We start from the raw sequence: 14,004 nt of genomic DNA on the forward strand, positions 1-14,004 counted from the left end.
TGTTGGTGTGTGTAGCTCCCAGTGTTCTGACAGCGCGACGTTTTGGGGAAGCATGTGATTCAGCAGCTACCAGTGGGCTTCGTGCGGCGGAGATTTTGTGGCTGTTAGCGGAGTTGATAACAGAGGGTCGTTAAGAGAAGCCTGCATGAGGTAGGCAAAGGAGTAATGTTTGCCGTCGGGGGACGTGCGGCGATTAACCTGTGCGGTAGTGAAAAGGAGTTAAAAAGAAGGAAGTGTGCGGATGCGGAAAGAATGGAATAATTGTGGTAGGCTGCCAGCTGAGTAGTTTGGTGAATGTTTGGTGTGGGTCCGGCGCTGCCGATTGGATGGTGGGGCTGCAGTGTGAGTCAGATAAAAAAAAAAAAAGAACATTAGTAGGATCCAATGGGACCAACTGGCATGTATAGAGGCGTGTAATGCAAAAGGGCTGTTTTTGGTAGCATCTCTCGCTTACGGCCATACCACCCTGAACACGCCCGATCTCGTCTGATCTTGGAAGCTAACCAGGGTAGGGTCTGGTTAGTACTTGGATGGGAGACCACCTGGGAATACCAGGTGCTGTAAGCTTTTCTCACTTTTACTTTATACAGGGGGCGCTCCACTTCACGATTAATTTAAATCTATCAATCCCCTTCCATTTTACTATTTTATATATATAATTTTTTTTTCTCTCATTCATAAAGGCAGCTTTTAGAAACCGTTTTACTCTAAATACTTCCTGGTAATTCTAGGTGCTGTAAGCTGTTCGTGCCTTTATTCCACCAGGGCGCGATCTTCTCACAAACTTGAAGACTGTCACTCCCCATTCACGTTTTACAACTTATTGTTGATGATAAAGAGACAGCTTTTTACACACAGTTTTAAACAAAGTACTGATATTATTCCTCTTCAACTGACCGCTTTGTTTTCTATGCAAAAACCACTTCGCCACAGAAGACTCGATATTATTGGCATAGCAAGTTCTGCTCTTCTCCTTTCAAAACTTGCTAAAAGCTGTATTTAAAAGAACAGATTGGCCAGGGTAATTCACACCCTTCAATGCCAGCTTAATGTTTAGGTTAGTGGGAATCACAGAGGAATTAGGGATGGAAACTTCTTTGCTGGTGGTAGAAGCGGTCTGCTGAATTTTTAGAGAGAAGAGGCCGTCGATGTTTGAATGTAGAAAATTGTTCTGGCTGCAGCTTGCAGTATGGACTTGTTGGTGTGTGTAGCTCCCAGTGTTCTGACAGCGCGACGTTTTGGGGAAGCATGTGATTCAGCAGCTACCAGTGGGCTTCGTGCGGCGGAGATTTTGTGGCTGTTAGCGGAGTTGATAACAGAGGGTCGTTAAGAGAAGCCTGCATGCAGTAGGCAAAGGAGTAATGTTTGCCGGCGGGGGACGTGCGGCGATTAACCTGTGCGGTAGTGAAAAGGAGTTAAAGAGAAGGAAGTGTGCGGATGCGGAAAGAATGGAATAATTGTGGTAGGCTGCCGGCTGAGTAGTTTGGTGAATGTTTGGTGTGGGTCCGGCGCTGCCAATTGGATGGTGGGGCTGCAGTGTGAGTCAGATAAAAAAAAAAAAAAAAAACAGGAGTAGGATCCAATGGGACTAACTGGCATGTATAGAGGCGTGTAATGCAAAAGGGCTGTTTTTGTTCGCCGCTCTCGCTTATGGCCATACCACCCTGAACACGCCCGATCTCGTCTGATCTCGGAAGCTAAGTGGGGTAGGGTCTTGTTAGTACTTGGATGGGAGACTGCCTGGGAATACCACGTGCTGTAAGCTTTTCTCACTTTTACTTTATACAGGGGGCACTCCACCTCACGATTAATTTAAATCTATCACTCCCCTTCTATTTTACTATTTTTTATATTTCTTTTTTCTCTCATTCATAAAGGCAGCTTTTACACACGTTTTACTCTAAATACTTCCTGGTAATTCTAGGTGCTGTAAGCTGTTCGTGCCTTTATTCCACCAGGGCGCGATCTTCTCACAAACTTGAAGACTGTCACTCCCCATTCACGTTTTACAACTTATTGTTAATGATAAAGAGACAGCTTTTTACACACAGTTTTAAACAAAGTACTGATATTATTCTTCTTCAACTGAGCGCTTTGTTTTCTATGCAAAAACCACTTCGCCACAGAAGACTCGATATTATTGGCATAGCAAGTTCTGCTCTTCTCCTTTCAAAACTTGCTAAAAGCTGTATTTAATAGAACAGATTGGCCGGGGTAATTCACACCCTTCAATGCCAGCTTAATGTTTAGGTTAGTGGGAATCACAGAGGAATTAGGGATGGAAACTTCTTTGCTGGTGGTAGAAGCGGTCTGGTGAATTTTTAGAGAGAAGAGGCCGTCGATGTTTGAATGTAGAAAATTGTTCTGGCTGCAGCCTGCAGTATGGACTTGTTGGTGTGTGTAGCTCCCAGTGTTCTGACAGCGCGACGTTTTGGGGAAGCATGTGATTCAGCAGCTACCAGTTGGCTTCGTGCGGCGGAGATTTTGTGGCTGTTAGCGGAGTTGATAACAGAGGGTCGTTAAGAGAAGCCTGCATGCAGTAGGCAAAGGAGTAATGTTTGCCGGCGGGGGACGTGCGGCGATTAACCTGTGCGGTAGTGAAAAGGAGTTAAAAAGAAGGAAGTGAGCGGATGCGGAAAGAATGGAATAATTGTGGTAGGCTGCCGGCTGAGTAGTTTGGTGAATGTTTGGTGTGGGTCCGGCGCTGCCGATTGGATGGTGGGGCTGCAGTGTGAGTCAGATAAAAAAAAAAAAAAGAACATTAGTAGGATCCAATGGGACCAACTGGCATGTATAGAGGCGTGTAATGCAAAAGGGCTGTTTTTGGTAGCATCTCTCGCTTACGGCCATACCACCCTGAACACGCCCGATCTCGTCTGATCTTGGAAGCTAACCAGGGTAGGGTCTGGTTAGTACTTGGATGGGAGACCACCTGGGAATACCAGGTGCTGTAAGCTTTTCTCACTTTTACTTTATACAGGGGGCGCTCCACTTCACGATTAATTTAAATCTATCAATCCCCTTCCATTTTACTATTTTATATATATATATTTTTTTTCTCTCATTCATAAAGGCAGCTTTTAGAAACCGTTTTACTCTAAATACTTCCTGGTAATTCTAGGTGCTGTAAGCTGTTCGTGCCTTTATTCCACCAGGGCGCGATCTTCTCACAAACTTGAAGACTGTCACTCCCCATTCACGTTTTACAACTTATTGTTAATGATAAAGAGACAGCTTTTTACACACAGTTTTAAACAAAGTACTGATATTATTCTTCTTCAACTGAGCGCTTTGTTTTCTATGCAAAAACCACTTCGCCACAGAAGACTCGATATTATTGGCATAGCAAGTTCTGCTCTTCTCCTTTCAAAACTTGCTAAAAGCTGTATTTAATAGAACAGATTGGCCGGGGTAATTCACACCCTTCAATGCCAGCTTAATGTTTAGGTTAGTGGGAATCACAGAGGAATTAGGGATGGAAACTTCTTTGCTGGTGGTAGAAGCGGTCTGGTGAATTTTTAGAGAGAAGAGGCCGTCGATGTTTGAATGTAGAAAATTGTTCTGGCTGCAGCCTGCAGTATGGACTTGTTGGTGTGTGTAGCTCCCAGTGTTCTGACAGCGCGACGTTTTGGGGAAGCATGTGATTCAGCAGCTACCAGTTGGCTTCGTGCGGCGGAGATTTTGTGGCTGTTAGCGGAGTTGATAACAGAGGGTCGTTAAGAGAAGCCTGCATGCAGTAGGCAAAGGAGTAATGTTTGCCGGCGGGGGACGTGCGGCGATTAACCTGTGCGGTAGTGAAAAGGAGTTAAAAAGAAGGAAGTGAGCGGATGCGGAAAGAATGGAATAATTGTGGTAGGCTGCCGGCTGAGTAGTTTGGTGAATGTTTGGTGTGGGTCCGGCGCTGCCGATTGGATGGTGGGGCTGCAGTGTGAGTCAGATAAAAAAAAAAAAAAGAACATTAGTAGGATCCAATGGGACCAACTGGCATGTATAGAGGCGTGTAATGCAAAAGGGCTGTTTTTGGTAGCATCTCTCGCTTACGGCCATACCACCCTGAACACGCCCGATCTCGTCTGATCTTGGAAGCTAAGCAGGGTAGGGTCTGGTTAGTACTTGGATGGGAGACCACCTGGGAATACCAGGTGCTGTAAGCTTTTCTCACTTTTACTTTATACAGGGGGCGCTCCACTTCACGATTAATTTAAATCTATCAATCCCCTTCCATTTTACTATTTTATATATATATTTTTTTTTTCTCTCATTCATAAAGGCAGCTTTTAGAAACCGTTTTACTCTAAATACTTCCTGGTAATTCTAGGTGCTGTAAGCTGTTCGTGCCTTTATTCCACCAGGGCGCGATCTTCTCACAAACTTGAAGACTGTCACTCCCCATTCACGTTTTACAACTTATTGTTAATGATAAAGAGACAGCTTTTTACACACAGTTTTAAACAAAGTACTGATATTATTCCTCTTCAACTGACCGCTTTGTTTTCTATGCAAAAACCACTTCGCCACAGAAGACTCGATATTATTGGCATAGCAAGTTCTGCTCTTCTCCTTTCAAAACTTGCTAAAAGCTGTATTTAAAAGAACAGATTGGCCGGGGTAATTCACACCCTTCAATGCCAGCTTAATGTTTAGGTTAGTGGGAATCACAGAGGAATTAGGGATGGAAACTTCTTTGCTGGTGGTAGAAGCGGTCTGGTGAATTTTTAGAGAGAAGAGGCCGTCGATGTTTGAATGTAGAAAATAGGTCTGGCTGCAGCCTGCAGTATGGACTTGTTGGTGTGTGTAGCTCCCAGTGTTCTGACAGCGCGACGTTTTGGGGAAGCATGTGATTCAGCAGCTACCAGTGGGCTTCGTGCGGCGGAGATTTTGTGGCTGTTAGCGGAGTTGATAACAGAGGGTCATTAAGAGAAGCCTGCATGCAGAAGGCAAAGGAGTAATGTTTGCCGGCGGGGGACGTGCGGCGATTAACCTGTGCGGTAGTGAAAAGGAGTTAAAAAGAAGGAAGTGTGCGGATGCGGAAAGAATGGAATAATTGTGGTAGGCTGCCGGCTGAGTAGTTTGGTGAATGTTTGGTGTGGGTCCGGCGCTGCCGATTGGATGGTGGTGCTGCAGTGTGAGTCAGATAAAAAAAAAAAAAAAGCAGGAGTAGGATCCAATGGGACTAACTGGCATGTATAGACGCGTGTAATGCAAAAGGGCTGTTTTTGGTAGCATCTTTCGCTTACGGCCATACCACCCTGAACACGCCCGATCTCGTCTGATCTCGGAAGCTAAGGAGGGTAGGTTCTGGTTAGTACTTGGATGGGAGACCACCTGGGCATACCAGGTGCTGTAAGCTTTTCTCACTTTTACTTTATACAGGGGGCGCTCCACTTCACGATTTATTTAAATCTATCACTCCCCTTCCATTTTACTATTTTATATATATATTTTTTTTTCTCTCATTCATAAAGGCAGCTTTTACACACCGTTTTACTCTAAATACTTCCTGGTAATTCTAGGTGCTGTAAGCTGTCCGTGCCTTTATTCCACCAGGGCGCGATCTTCTCACAAACTTGAAGACTGTCACTCCCCATTCACGTTTTACAACTTATTGTTAATGATAAAGAGACAGCTTTTTACAAACAGTTTTAAACAAAGTACTGATATTATTCCTCTTCAACTGACCGCTTTGTTTTCTATGCAAAAACCACTTCGCCACAGAAGACTCGATATTATTGGCATAGCAAGTTCTGCTCTTCTCCTTTCAAAACTTGCTAAAAGCTGTATTTAAAAGAACAGATTGGCCGGGGTAATTCACACCCTTCAATGCCAGCTTAATGTTTAGGTTAGTGGGAATCACAGAGGAATTAGGGATGGAAACTTCTTTGCTGGTGGTAGAAGCGGTCTGCTGAATTTTTAGAGAGAAGAGGCCGTCGATGTTTGAATGTAGAAAATTGTTCTGGCTGCAGCTTGCAGTATGGACTTGTTGGTGTGTGTAGCTCCCAGTGTTCTGACAGCGCGACGTTTTGGGGAAGCATGTGATTCAGCAGCTACCAGTGGGCTTCGTGCGGTGGAGATTTTGTGGCTGTTAGCGGAGTTGATAACAGAGGGTCGTTAAGAGAAGCCTGCATGCAGTAGGCAAAGGAGTAATGATTGCCGGCGGGGGACGTGCGGCGATTAACCTGTGCGGTAGTGAAAAGGAGTTAAAGAGAAGGAAGTGTGCGGATGCGGAAAGAATGGAATAATTGTGGTAGGCTGCCGGCTGAGTAGTTTGGTGAATGTTTGGTGTGGGTCCGGCGCTGCCGATTGGATGGTGGGGCTGCAGTGTGAGTCAGATAAAAAAAAAAAAAAAAACAGGAGTAGGATCCAATGGGACTAACTGGCATGTATAGAGGCGTGTAATGCAAAAGGGCTGTTTTTGTTCGCCGCTCTCGCTTATGGCCATACCACCCTGAACACGCCCGATCTCGTCTGATCTCGGAAGCTAAGTGGGGTAGGGTCTTGTTAGTACTTTGATGGGAGACTGCCTGGGAATACCACGTGCTGTAAGCTTTTCTCACTTTTACTTTATACAGGGGGCACTCCACCTCACGATTAATTTAAATCTATCACTCCCCTTCTATTTTACTATTTTTTATATTTCTTTTTTCTCTCATTCATAAAGGCAGCTTTTACACACGTTTTACTCTAAATACTTCCTGGTAATTCTAGGTGCTGTAAGCTGTTCGTGCCTTTATTCCACCAGGGCGCGATCTTCTCACAAACTTGAAGACTGTCACTCCCCATTCACGTTTTACAACTTATTGTTAATGATAAAGAGACAGCTTTTTACACACAGTTTTAAACAAAGTACTGATATTATTCTTCTTCAACTGAGCGCTTTGTTTTCTATGCAAAAACCACTTCGCCACAGAAGACTCGATATTATTGGCATAGCAAGTTCTGCTCTTCTCCTTTCAAAACTTGCTAAAAGCTGTATTTAAAAGAACAGATTGGCCGGGGTAATTCACACCCTTCAATGCCAGCTTAATGTTTAGGTTAGTGGGAATCACAGAGGAATTAGGGATGGAAACTTCTTTGCTGGTGGTAGAAGCGGTCTGGTGAATTTTTAGAGAGAAGAGGCCGTCGATGTTTGAATGTAGAAAATTGTTCTGGCTGCAGCCTGCAGTATGGACTTGTTGGTGTGTGTAGCTCCCAGTGTTCTGACAGCGCGACGTTTTGGGGAAGCATGTGATTCAGCAGCTACCAGTGGGCTTGGTGCGGCGGAGATTTTGTGGCTGTTAGCGGAGTTGATAACAGAGGGTCGTTAAGAGAAGCCTGCATGCAGTAGGCAAAGGAGTAATGTTTGCCGGCGGGGGACGTGCGGCGATTAACCTGTGCGGTAGTGAAAAGGAGTTAAAAAGAAGGAAGTGTGCGGATGCGGAAAGAATGGAATAATTGTGGTAGGCTGCCGGCTGAGTAGTTTGGTGAATGTTTGGTGTGGGTCCGGCGCTGCCGATTGGATGGTGGGGCTGCAGTGTGAGTCAGATAAAAAAAAAAAAAAGAACATTAGTAGGATCCAATGGGACCAACTGGCATGTATAGAGGCGTGTAATGCAAAAGGGCTGTTTTTGGTAGCATCTCTCGCTTACGGCCATACCACCCGGAACACGCCCGATCTCGTCTGATCTTGGAAGCTAAGCAGGGTAGGGTCTGGTTAGTACTTGGATGGGAGACCACCTGGGAATACCAGGTGCTGTAAGCTTTTCTCACTTTTACTTTATACAGGGGGCGCTCCACTTCACGATTAATTTAAATCTATCAATCCCCTTCCATTTTACTATTTTATATATATATATTTTTTTTCTCTCATTCATAAAGGCAGCTTTTAGAAACCGTTTTACTCTAAATACTTCCTGGTAATTCTAGGTGCTGTAAGCTGTTCGTGCCTTTATTCCACCAGGGCGCGATCTTCTCACAAACTTGAAGACTGTCACTCCCCATTCACGTTTTACAACTTATTGTTGATGATAAAGAGACAGCTTTTTACACACAGTTTTAAACAAAGTACTGATATTATTCCTCTTCAACTGACCGCTTTGTTTTCTATGCAAAAACCACTTCGCCACAGAAGACTCGATATTATTGGCATAGCAAGTTCTGCTCTTCTCCTTTCAAAACTTGCTAAAAGCTGTATTTAAAAGAACAGATTGGCCAGGGTAATTCACACCCTTCAATGCCAGCTTAATGTTTAGGTTAGTGGGAATCACAGAGGAATTAGGGATGGAAACTTCTTTGCTGGTGGTAGAAGCGGTCTGCTGAATTTTTAGAGAGAAGAGGCCGTCGATGTTTGAATGTAGAAAATTGTTCTGGCTGCAGCTTGCAGTATGGACTTGTTGGTGTGTGTAGCTCCCAGTGTTCTGACAGCGCGACGTTTTGGGGAAGCATGTGATTCAGCAGCTACCAGTGGGCTTCGTGCGGCGGAGATTTTGTGGCTGTTAGCGGAGTTGATAACAGAGGGTCGTTAAGAGAAGCCTGCATGCAGTAGGCAAAGGAGTAATGTTTGCCGGCGGGGGACGTGCGGCGATTAACCTGTGCGGTAGTGAAAAGGAGTTAAAGAGAAGGAAGTGTGCGGATGCGGAAAGAATGGAATAATTGTGGTAGGCTGCCGGCTGAGTAGTTTGGTGAATGTTTGGTGTGGGTCCGGCGCTGCCGATTGGATGGTGGGGCTGCAGTGTGAGTCAGATAAAAAAAAAAAAAAAAACAGGAGTAGGATCCAATGGGACTAACTGGCATGTATAGAGGCGTGTAATGCAAAAGGGCTGTTTTTGTTCGCCGCTCTCGCTTATGGCCATACCACCCTGAACACGCCCGATCTCGTCTGATCTCGGAAGCTAAGTGGGGTAGGGTCTTGTTAGTACTTGGATGGGAGACTGCCTGAGAATACCACGTGCTGTAAGCTTTTCTCACTTTTACTTTATACAGGGGGCACTCCACCTCACGATTAATTTAAATCTATCACTCCCCTTCTATTTTACTATTTTTTATATTTCTTTTTTCTCTCATTCATAAAGGCAGCTTTTACACACGTTTTACTCTAAATACTTCCTGGTAATTCTAGGTGCTGTAAGCTGTTCGTGCCTTTATTCCACCAGGGCGCGATCTTCTCACAAACTTGAAGACTGTCACTCCCCATTCACGTTTTACAACTTATTGTTAATGATAAAGAGACAGCTTTTTACACACAGTTTTAAACAAAGTACTGATATTATTCCTCTTCAACTGACCGCTTTGTTTTCTATGCAAAAACCACTTCGCCACAGAAGACTCGATATTATTGGCATAGCAAGTTCTGCTCTTCTCCTTTCAAAACTTGCTAAAAGCTGTATTTAAAAGAACAGATTGGCCGGGGTAATTCACACCCTTCAATGCCAGCTTAATGTTTAGGTTAGTGGGAATCACAGAGGAATTAGGGATGGAAACTTCTTTGCTGGTGGTAGAAGCGGTCTGGTGAATTTTTAGAGAGAAGAGGCCGTCGATGTTTGAATGTAGAAAATAGGTCTGGCTGCAGCCTGCAGTATGGACTTGTTGGTGTGTGTAGCTCCCAGTGTTCTGACAGCGCGACGTTTTGGGGAAGCATGTGATTCAGCAGCTACCAGTGGGCTTCGTGCGGCGGAGATTTTGTGGCTGTTAGCGGAGTTGATAACAGAGGGTCATTAAGAGAAGCCTGCATGCAGAAGGCAAAGGAGTAATGTTTGCCGGCGGGGGACGTGCGGCGATTAACCTGTGCGGTAGTGAAAAGGAGTTAAAAAGAAGGAAGTGTGCGGATGCGGAAAGAATGGAATAATTGTGGTAGGCTGCCGGCTGAGTAGTTTGGTGCATGTTTGGTGTGGGTCCGGCGCTGCCGATTGGATGGTGGTGCTGCAGTGTGAGTCAGATAAAAAAAAAAAAAAAGCAGGAGTAGGATCCAATGGGACTAACTGGCATGTATAGACGCGTGTAATGCAAAAGGGCTGTTTTTGGTGGCATCTTTCGCTTACGGCCATACCACCCTGAACACGCCCGATCTCGTCTGATCTCGTAAGCTAAGGAGGGTAGGTTCTGGTTAGTACTTGGATGGGAGACCACCTGGGAATACCAGGTGCTGTAAGCTTTTCTCACTTTTACTTTATACAGGGGGCGCTCCACTTCACGATTAATTTAAATCTATCACTCCCCTTCTATTTTACTATTTTATATATTTCTTTTTTCTCTCATTCATAAAGGCAGCTTTTACACACGTTTTACTCTAAATACTGCCTGGTAATTCTAGGTGCTGTAAGCTGTTCGTGCCTTTATTCCACCAGGGCGCGATCTTCTCACAAACTTGAAGACTGTCACTCCCAATTCACATTTTACAACTTATTGTTAATGATAAAGAGACAGCTTTTTACACACAGTTTTAAACAAAGTACTGATATTATTCCTCTTCAACTGACCGCTTTGTTTTCTATGCAAAAACCACTTCGCCACAGAAGACTCGATATTATTGGCATAGCAAGTTCTGCTCTTCTCCTTTCAAAACTTGCTAAAAGCTGTATTTAAAAGAACAGATTGGCCGGGGTAATTCACACCCTTCAATGCCAGCTTAATGTTTAGGTTAGTTGGAATCACAGAGGAATTAGGGATGGAAACTTCTTTGCTGGTGCTAGAAGCGGTCTGGTGAATTTTTAGAGAGAAGAGGCCGTCGATGTTTGAATGTAGAAAATAGTTCTGGCTGCAGCCTGCAGTATGGACTTGTTGGTGTGTGTAGCTCCCAGTGTTCTGAGAGCGCGACGTTTTGGGGAAGCATGTGATTCAGCAGCTACCAGTGGGCTTCGTGCGGCGGAGATTTTGTGGCTGTTAGCGGAGTTGATAACAGAGGGTCGTTAAGAGAAGCCTACATGCAGTAGGCAAAGGAGTAATGTTTGCTGGCGGGGGACGTGCGGCGATTAACCTGTGCGGTAGTGAAAAGGAGTTAAAAAGAAGGAAGTGTGCGGATGCGGAAAGAATGGAATAATTGTGGTAGGCTGCCGGCTGAGTAGTTTGGTGAATGTTTGGTGTGGGTCCGGCGCTGCCGATTGGATGGTGGGGCTGCAGTGTGAGTCAGATAAAAAAAAAAAAAACAGGAGTAGGATCCAATGGGACTAACTGGCATGTATAGACGCGTGTAATGCAAAAGGGCTGTTTTTGGTAGCGTCTCTCGCTTATGACCATACCACCCTGAACACGCCCGATCTCATCCGATCTCGGAAACCAAGCAGGGTAGGGTCTGGTTAGTACTTGGATGGGAGACCTCTTGGGAATACCAGGTGCTGTAAGCTTTTCTCACTTTTACTTTATACAGGGGGCACTCCACTTCACGATTAATTTAAATCTATCACTCCCCTTATGTTTTACTATTTTATATATATATATTTTTTTTCTCTCATTCATAAAGGCAGCTTTTACACACCGTTTTACTCTAAATACTGCCTGGTAATTCTAGGTGCTGTAAGCTGTTCGTGCCTTTATTCTACCTGGGCGCGATCTTCTCACAAACTTGAAGACTGTCACTCCCCATTCACGTTTTACAACTTATTGTTAATGATAAAGAGACAGCTTTTTACACACAGTTTTAAACAAAGTACTGATATAATTCCTCTTCAACTCACCGCTTTGTTTTCTATGCAAAAACCACTTCACCACAAAAGACTCGATATTATTGGCATAGCAAGGTCTGCTCTTCTCCTCCTTTCAAAACTTGCTAAAAGCTGTATTTAAAAGAGCAGGTTGGCCATGGTAATTCACACACTTCAATGCCAGCTTAATGTTTAGGTTAGTGGGAATCACAGAGGAATTAGGGATGGAAACTTCTTTGCTGGTGGTAGAAGCGGTCTGGTGAATTTTTAGAGAGAAGAGGCCGTCGATGTTTGAATGTAGAAAATTGTTCTGGCTGCAGCCTGCAGTATGGACTTGTTCGTGTGTGTAGCTCCCAGTGATCTGACAGCGCGACGTTTTGGGGAAGCATGTGATTCAGCAGCTACTAGTGGGCTTCGTGCGGCGGAGATTTTGTGGCTGTTAGCTGAGTTGATAGCAGTGGGTCGTTAAGAGAAGCCTGCATGCGGTAGGCAAATGAGTAATGTTTGCCGGCGGGGGACGTGCGGCGATTAACCTGTGAGGTAGTGAAAAGGACTTAAAGAGAAGGAAGTGTGCGGATGCGGAAAGAATGGAATAATTGTGGTAGGCTGCCGGCTGAGTAGTTTGGTGAATGTTTGGTGTGGGTCCGGCGCTGCCGATTGGATGGTGGGGCTGCAGTGTGAGTCAGATAAAAAAAAAAAAGAACATTAGTAGGATCCAATGGGACCAACTGGCATGTATAGAGGCGTGTAATGCAAAAGGGCTGTTTTTGGTAGCATCTCTCGCTTACGGCCGTACCACCCTGAACGCGCCCGATCTCGTCTGATCTCGGAAGCTAAGCAGGGTAGGGTCTGGTTAGTGTTTGGATGGGAGACCTCCTGGGTATACCAGGTGCTGTAAGCTTTTCTCACTTTTACTTTATACAGGGGGCGCTCCACTTCACAAATAATTTAAATCTAGCACTCCCCTTCCATTTTACTATTTTATATATATATATTTTTTCTCTCTTTCATAAAGCCAGCTTTTAGAAACCGTTTTACTCTAAATACTTCCTGGTAATTCTAGGTGCTGTAAGCTGTTCGTGCCTTTATTCCACCAGGGCGCGATCTTCTCACAAACTTGAAGACTGTCACTCCCCATTCACGTTTTACAACTTATTGTTAATGATAAAGAGACAGCTTTTTACACACAGTTTTAAACAAAGTACTGATATTATTCCTCTTCAACTGACCGCTTTGTTTTCTATGCAAAAACCACTTCGCCACAGAAGACTCGATATTATTGGCATAGCAAGCTCTGCTCTTCTCCTTTCAAAACTTGCTAAAAGCTGTATTTAAAAGAACAGATTGGCCGGGGTAATTCACACCCTTCAATGCCAGCTTAATGTTTAGGTTAGTGGGAATCACAGAGGAATTAGGGATGGAAACTTCTTTGCTGGTGGTAGAAGCGGTCTGGTGAATTTTTAGAGAGAAGAGGCCGTCGATGTTTGAATGTAGAAAATTGTTCTGGCTGCAGCCTGCAGTATGGACTTGTTGGTGTGTGTAGCTCCCAGTGTTCTGACAGTGCGACGTTTTGGGGAAGCATGTGATTCAGCAGCTACCAGTGGGCTTCGTGCGGCGGAGATTTTGTGGCTGTTAGCGGAGTTGATAACAGAGGGTCGTTAAGAGAAGCCTGCATGCAGTAGGCAAAGGAGTAATGTTTGCCGGCGGGGGACGTGCGGCGATTAACCTGTGCGGTAGTGAAAAGGAGTTAAAGAGAAGGAAGTGTGCGGATGCGGAAAAAATGGAATAATTGTGGTAGGCTGCCGGCTGAGTAGTTTGGTGAATGTTTGGTGTGGGTCCGGCGCTGCCGATTGGATGGTGGGGCTGCAGTGTGAGTCAGATAAAAAAAAAAAAAAAAAACATTAGTAGGATCCAATGGGACCAACTGGCATGTATAGAGGCGTGTAATGCAAAAGGGCTGTTTTTGGTAGCGTCTCTCGCTTATGGCCATACCACCCTGAACACGTCTGATCTCGGAAGCTAAGCGGGGTAGGGTCTGGTTAGTACTTGGATGGGAGACTGCCTGGGAATACCACGTGCTGAAAGCTTTTCTCACTTTTACTTTATACAGGGGGCACTCCACCTCACGATTAATTTAAATCTATCACTCCCCTTCCGTTTTACTATTTTATATATTTCTTTTTTCTCTCATTCATAAAGGCAGCTTTTACACACGTTTTACTCTAAATACTGCCTGGTAATTCTAGGTGCTGTAAGCTGTTCGTGCCTTTATTCCACCAGGGCGCGATCTTCTCACAAACTTGAAGACTGTCACTCCCCATTCACGTTTTACAACTTATTGTTAATGATAAAGAGACAGCTTTTTACACACAGTTTTAAACAAAGTACTGAT

General features: G+C 44.6%; 8 non-coding genes and 4 pseudogenes across 8 annotated transcripts; all 12 read left to right on the forward strand.

Moving 5' to 3' along the window:
• Nucleotides 1-448: 448 nt before the first annotated feature.
• On the forward strand, nucleotides 449-567 carry LOC125734977 (5S ribosomal RNA). Its single transcript, XR_007394278.1, has one exon. It is a non-coding gene; the product is annotated as a 5S ribosomal RNA (ribosomal RNA).
• Nucleotides 568-1,646: 1,079 nt separating this feature from the next.
• On the forward strand, nucleotides 1,647-1,765 carry LOC125731665 (5S ribosomal RNA; annotated as a pseudogene).
• Nucleotides 1,766-2,838: 1,073 nt separating this feature from the next.
• LOC125734979 (5S ribosomal RNA) lies at nucleotides 2,839-2,957 on the forward strand. The gene has a single exon (XR_007394280.1). It is a non-coding gene; the product is annotated as a 5S ribosomal RNA (ribosomal RNA).
• A 1,078-nt stretch (nucleotides 2,958-4,035) lies between these two features.
• On the forward strand, nucleotides 4,036-4,154 carry LOC125733540 (5S ribosomal RNA). Its single transcript, XR_007392883.1, has one exon. It is a non-coding gene; the product is annotated as a 5S ribosomal RNA (ribosomal RNA).
• A 1,077-nt stretch (nucleotides 4,155-5,231) lies between these two features.
• Nucleotides 5,232-5,350, forward strand: LOC125728921 (5S ribosomal RNA). The gene has a single exon (XR_007389486.1). It is a non-coding gene; the product is annotated as a 5S ribosomal RNA (ribosomal RNA).
• A 1,077-nt stretch (nucleotides 5,351-6,427) lies between these two features.
• On the forward strand, nucleotides 6,428-6,546 carry LOC125731731 (5S ribosomal RNA; annotated as a pseudogene).
• A 1,073-nt stretch (nucleotides 6,547-7,619) lies between these two features.
• Nucleotides 7,620-7,738, forward strand: LOC125735185 (5S ribosomal RNA). Its single transcript, XR_007394484.1, has one exon. It is a non-coding gene; the product is annotated as a 5S ribosomal RNA (ribosomal RNA).
• Nucleotides 7,739-8,816: 1,078 nt separating this feature from the next.
• LOC125731743 (5S ribosomal RNA) lies at nucleotides 8,817-8,935 on the forward strand (annotated as a pseudogene).
• Nucleotides 8,936-10,007: 1,072 nt separating this feature from the next.
• Nucleotides 10,008-10,126, forward strand: LOC125730022 (5S ribosomal RNA). Its single transcript, XR_007390399.1, has one exon. It is a non-coding gene; the product is annotated as a 5S ribosomal RNA (ribosomal RNA).
• Nucleotides 10,127-11,196: 1,070 nt separating this feature from the next.
• LOC125736430 (5S ribosomal RNA) lies at nucleotides 11,197-11,315 on the forward strand. Its single transcript, XR_007395708.1, has one exon. It is a non-coding gene; the product is annotated as a 5S ribosomal RNA (ribosomal RNA).
• A 1,079-nt stretch (nucleotides 11,316-12,394) lies between these two features.
• Nucleotides 12,395-12,513, forward strand: LOC125730542 (5S ribosomal RNA). Its single transcript, XR_007390849.1, has one exon. It is a non-coding gene; the product is annotated as a 5S ribosomal RNA (ribosomal RNA).
• Nucleotides 12,514-13,590: 1,077 nt separating this feature from the next.
• LOC125732284 (5S ribosomal RNA) lies at nucleotides 13,591-13,699 on the forward strand (annotated as a pseudogene).
• The last annotated feature ends 305 nt before the right edge of the window (nucleotides 13,700-14,004 follow it).

Source organism: Brienomyrus brachyistius, chromosome 2, assembly GCF_023856365.1.
Source record: "Brienomyrus brachyistius isolate T26 chromosome 2, BBRACH_0.4, whole genome shotgun sequence".
In the NCBI taxonomy this organism is placed as follows: domain Eukaryota; kingdom Metazoa; phylum Chordata; class Actinopteri; order Osteoglossiformes; family Mormyridae; genus Brienomyrus; species Brienomyrus brachyistius.